We start from the raw sequence: 6000 nt of genomic DNA, 5'->3' as shown, positions 1-6000 counted from the left end.
AATTCTTTTATGCATGAGTGAATTATCTGGATGAGGTGTTCAGAAACAGGCTATAGGAAAAGAGAATTTCCTCAGGCTGCAATAAGACCTATAGCATCTTTGATATTTCATATATTGTAAGATGCCCGTCTACTCACCCTCCATATTTGACCATTTATAAGATTGGGGTGCATAATAGAATGGATAGCCTTTCTCAATTGTCATTTATCGGTCAGTGGTCATGAAGCAGTTGCTGCTACCAATACATTGACATAGTTGGTCATAGCTGTTCTCATGGTCTGTTTAGTTGAATTGTATTGTTGGTTCTACATATGGCTGAGGATATATGCCATTTGTTATGCTCTCAATAAGATTACATTTATTAAAATAAAATTTGATTTTCATTGAAACAAAATGTAATTGTACACAGAAAGAAAGGTGTGAGAACAGCAGGGAGTAAATCTGATATTAGTGAAGCAAATGTTCATTATCAGAGAAATGACTGAAATCCCATATTTTCTTACAAAGCAACAGCTAGGAACATACATATAGTTGAAGCTGTGTTATTTGTTGCTGAGATACATGCAGAAGGGCTTCCAGACACAAGCCAAGCAATGCAACTGAGGTCAGGAGAAACTGCCAAATCTCCTAGAACAAAGCAATGAGAAGCTAGTTTGACTGTCATCCAGGGCTGTCTTTAATGCATTATGTCGTAGCTAATAGCAATGTTTGTTTCTTTCCTCGTGCTACATGAAAACATGAAGTGCCTCCAATCAATAACATTTCAGGTTGGATGAAACAGAGTGGGTCTCTTTTCTAAGTTGTAGAATTATAAAACTAATATATAAATCTTAATTTTATCATTCATAGTTATTAGTTTACATTTTAGTTTTTAAGATACCAAATGTTACTTTTCCATATGCATTAAACCAGGAGAAAGGTTTTGTCAGGTACTTGGGTTGTAGTTTCTTGATTTTCTACTGAATGTCTTTCTCCAGCATTAAGTAATAGAGAGCTAGCATTATTGGGACTAATTATCCAGAAATTAGTTTTGACTTTGGTTCATTATGATTAGTTTGTAGATAAAATTTTCAGACATCTGCAGGTTTTTTTTAAAAATATATTTTATTGATTTTTTACAGAGAGGAAGGGAGAGAGATAGAGAGTCAGAAACATCGATGAGAGAGAAACATCGATCAGCTGCCTCCTGTACATCTCCCACTGGGGATGTGCCCACAACCCAGGTACATGCCCTTGACCGGAATCGAACCTGGGACCCTTCAGTCCGCAGGCCAACGCTCTATCCACTGAGCCAAACCAGTCAGGGCTGCAGGTTTTGTTTTTCAACTTTTTCTCTTGAAATAATTACAGGCACCAAAGAAGTTACAAAAATAGTATGGAGAGAGTTCGAGGATCCATCACCCAGCTTTCACCCATGGTGACACCTCACATAACTATAGCTCAGCTGCAGTTTATAGTAGATCAAATTATACTTAGCATTTATTAATTATACATTTGAACATTCTATTTCTTTCCATGTAAAACATCAGAATGTAATCACCCTACCCTAACCCGTATTTGGTATACTGGGGAGCAGAAAAAAACCTATGCAGAGTACACTCAAGGACTATTCAGAGGACTTGAACTCTGAGAATTGATAAGACCTATTTTTCAGTATCTTCTCCCACAATTACTATTTAGAACATTTTAAAAAAGAGAATGAACTAAAATATGTATTGAAATTTTCTTTACACCTCTAGCCTCTTGCAATAAGCACAGGTGAGGGTGTGACAAAATTGGGTTTAGCAATATTATTTCTACTACAAAAGAAACTAGAGATTCTAAATAGAGAGTGTAGTGACTTGAAAGGTAGAAAGTTAAATACAAGTTAATGCCATTAACTTGGCTGAGGTTGCATGGCAAGGAACTTGTGGGCTCAGGGTAGAGAAATCCAAGTCACTTAGTCTGAAAACAGATCTGGCTCATTTTATATGAACTCGATATTGATATATCTGTAGATTATGTAAATATATCTTGACTAAAATCACCAAAATATTAACGGTATATAGGCAGATTTGGAAATAGTTAAACCTGGGATACAAATTGTCATCCCTAAAAAACTTGTCATCACAGATTACAATTTCCAAATTGAGGAACACATAGACATGGAAAAATTAAAAGCATTTGCTTATTCAGAGTGCTCTTGAAATAATTTATCTGGAGACCCCTATAAAGATTGTTGTAGCACGCAAAAAACAAGTAAAACACCATCCCCCCAAAAAAACGAATTTTGGAAAACCTAACAGTGTGTTAAGACACTATTGTCCTTGAGCTCTTGTGTGTGGAATATTCTGTAAGGGTACTAAGTTCATTGCTAGCGTCTGTCTATCTACAGAACATCCATACCCATGTTTAAAAGGAAAAACACCACAGGTAGATAACAAAAGAACAAAAGGGACCATGCATTTTAGCTTGTTGGTGCAGTAAAAAATGTAAATGTGTCACTAGAGCTCAAAATATGCCCTCTTGACTTCCTAATGCACAGACTTGTCCGGGAGTAGAAAATATTTGGTCGACCTAGCCTTTCTCTTTAGATAGCCAGTTTCTCCCCCATGGTAATATTTATATTCCACAAATTACTAAATAGATTGGGTTAAAAAAAATATGGCAGAAAAGGAAGTGCCTTTATATAAGTTGGTTAGATATGTGCCCTGCCTACAAATAACTGAGCTATGTCCTTGTTCTCTACGTAAGTTCCAAAATAATGATTTTATGTTTTGACCCATCTCTTTCTCAGGATTACTCCTAATAAATTCTTAAATTGATGAGGATTCACTTATTTCAGTATAAAGTAGTTCGAAAGTTTTTTATGACAACTTTATTGTCACTGAAAACTATTCTGAAAGGAATGCCCACTTTCCCCTGAAGGCTTGTTGTATGCCTCACTCCTGTTGGAATGCCTTTGAGAGATTAAACTCATTTCTGAGCAATTGTTTTCAGAAACTCAGTATTTTGTTTCCAGAGCTCATGGCTGGATAGTCTGTAACCTGGTCTCTACCCCATATGTGCCATTTGGTTTTCACACTTATCTCCAAAGGCCAAAGATTATCTCACAGAAGCTCCAAAATGATTCCTGTTTCTGAAATTTATGTGTAAAAGGAAATTTTTAAAGGAAAGAGGGTGAGAATCAAGTTCAAACTTAAGAATTTCTGTAAAGGATTATATTGATGAACAAAAGCTCTCTGGCATTTTTTGGCAGACATGTAAGAAAAGGCAGTGATTGTAATTAATTTTTAGTAAGTGCCGCATATTTGATAATTGCTCTGATTCATGCTATTATATTCCTCTTCCTTCACCCACAGCAAAACAAGCTTAATTTGATTCATGCCCTTAGGAAGAAAAAAAAAGGCTAAGATTACTCACATGGCTATGATTCAGCTCTTGGCTCCCACCACCTCCTCTTCCTCCTCCTCCCTTTCTCCCACCCTGCCCACTCCCAGATTCACTCCCACCCAGTTGCCATCAAAAAAACTGAGTCAGTTCGTTCTTTAAAATGGGTGGGGAAAGAAGACAACTAATAAAACTTCTCTGAGGGCAGTATACTCCTTAGATCTGAAATCACTGCAGGAAGACGGGTAAAGTGGCTGCTTATATAACATGAAAAGGCTGGAACAGAGGCAAGGTCTCATAAAAGCAATGTTCAGATTGTCTTATGTAAGTCTAGACACAGTGTGTGTGTATGTCTGTAGAGGCATACCTATGGCTGCATAGTTATGTTTCTATGAAAATTTTCTAATATTGGGAATCTCACATATACTGTAGACAAAACTAATCATCTGATCTCAAAGTAGGATACCTTGTTTTAATAACAATGAATCTAGCAGCTATCCAAATAGTTTTGATCATTGTAAAACATACATGATTAGTCACTTTGTCAGTCCTCGAGTGAACAAGATTCTCCCCAGCCCCCGGAGTTGGAAGATTGGTTTTGAGGGAGGCAGCTGACCCTTCGTGAGCCAATGGTGGTGGCAGACATTATGGAGGCAGTGATTTCTGTTCCTTCCTTGTATTTTCTCATTCCCATTCTTCAGATTAAACAAAAGCCTTGATGAAATAAAATGACTTTCCCAAGTCCCTCCCAGAGCCAGTACTGGAACCCAGGCTGTCTGTCTGCATCATTACCTGTAGTTCTGGTTTATGAGAACTTGACACAGTTGGATCATGTGGAGATTGCCTGGGGACAGGAGTGGTGACTGGGAGGAAGCTTTATGGGGGGGGGGGGGTGCGTTCCAGTAAAACCCTAAAGGGAATCTTTTGGTAAAGTGAATAGTCAACTCCCGATTTAGCTGTTTTTCACTGTCTCGGGGTATATACCTTTTCTCTGCCCACTTCTACCAATTTGAAAATTAGGTATTTGAGCATTTTTATATGTTAAATAACAAAATTAATTACACATTAAGGTATCATCCAGGCAGTTGCTGACTTTGCTCAAGGTTAAAGGAAGTATGCTGAAAAGAGACAACTGCAGTTACACTGCTCAAATCGAGCCTTCCATATTTCTTGTGTGGGGACTTGTACTTCTTCTTACGGCATTCTTCCTGTCTGTGTAATACCTGGGAACCATTTATTCCATGTAATGCCACCCCCATCTTGGTAGTAAACTTTTAACTGAAGAGGAAGCCTTTTAGGCATGTCAACTTATTTAATTTGAACCTTCACAGATGACATTATGATGGTTTTCAAGTTTTTATGTTGCTGCTTTTAGGCAAGTTGGAATTAAAGGACTGTACAGGTGTGTGTGTCTGTGTGTGTGTGTGTGTATGAGAGAGAGAGAGAGAGAGAGAGAGAGAGAGAGAGAGAGAGAGAGAGAGAGATGTGGTTATATTTCATGTGTGCTAGCGTGTGAGTAGCTCCATTTAGAATGTGCATTGCAGTAAATGCAAAAGTGAAAGCTGCAACATGACTGTTATGTTCCCCACCACTTCCTGAAGAACCTGCCACACGAGCCCCAGACTTAGAGACTTAAACTGGGGTCCTCAGGACAGAAAGAGTCCTCCATGGTAAAAAGTCTCCAGTAGACCTACCTACACGTATACAATCTGTTACTGCTGTCGTGTAAACTCAAATGTTTGGTTGCCTCGGTTGTAACGTTCTCAACAAATAATTCTGAAACTTTCAATATTGGGGAGTAGAACCCAAACCTTGCTCTACCTTCAAAGTAATCGCTTGAACTTCCTCGTTTACATGATCCAGTTCTTTGAAAACATGTAGAAAGTGCATTCTGCTCCTAAAATGTCCAAGTTATAAAAGAAAAATGTGAGCTTGTCAGATTAACTACAATCCCCAGTCTAATAAAACTGAGTCACATCCAAATGGTCTGCACTTACACTACCCTCCCCTTCTAGGGAAAATGTGTCTGGGGGAGGCAGTCTGAGTCATCACCTGGTTTGTTTGACATACGCTTCCTTCCATAAATTGGGAATGGCAAGCAGCACAGTGTTCTGGGCTTGTCTCAGGGAAGGAGCTGGTGCAGCCTTGCACAATCAAAATAGGGCCTTTAGGTTTAAAGGATGAAGCTGAGCCCATATTTTGCCTTGGGATGTTGGGGTTAGGAAGAAACTGATAGACCCTAACAAAGAACATTTGTAAGTACCATCTGGGGTGGGGTGGGATTGGGGGTGGGGGGCTTGTGTCAGAGAAATGGTAGGGGTGTTCACAATTGAATTTTTTCTAGGACATAAGAAATATTTAAGAAATAAATTAATGGTGTTAAAATAAATAAGGGGGACTCATTTCCTTAACAAGAAGGAACTTGATGTGAACAGTCTAAAATGATTGCATGAAAAAGGGCAGGTGTAAGAGGTATATTATTTGGTATATTATTTGGTATATTATTACCATACAAATTTGTCTTGACAATGTTTAATTTTCCCTGATTTACCCAACCATTTATGAAACGTTTTCATGGCAAACTCTGAATCTCCTTTAGGGGTATTTTGAGAGAATGAGGAGAGAAGAGGT

At 38.2% G+C, this 6000-nt stretch overlaps 1 long non-coding RNA gene across 6 annotated transcripts in view; it reads left to right on the top strand.

Moving 5' to 3' along the window:
* LOC102431266 overlaps window positions 1-6000 on the top strand; it is an 87844-nt gene that overhangs the window by 58557 nt on the left and 23287 nt on the right. Inside the window, exon 7 of one of the 6 annotated variants that reach the window (XR_002829740.1) lies at window positions 744-1133. The exons of the other annotated variants lie outside the window; for them this stretch is intronic. This is a non-coding gene — a long non-coding RNA (uncharacterized LOC102431266). Of the gene's footprint in view, window positions 1-743; window positions 1134-6000 lie in introns of those variants that run through there. 6 annotated transcript variants of the gene reach the window in all.

The sequence above is a fragment of the Myotis lucifugus genome, unplaced genomic scaffold, assembly GCF_000147115.1.
Source record: "Myotis lucifugus unplaced genomic scaffold, Myoluc2.0 scaffold_76, whole genome shotgun sequence".
NCBI classification, from domain to species: domain Eukaryota; kingdom Metazoa; phylum Chordata; class Mammalia; order Chiroptera; family Vespertilionidae; genus Myotis; species Myotis lucifugus.
This window is presented reverse-complemented; position numbering and strand designations above follow the sequence as displayed.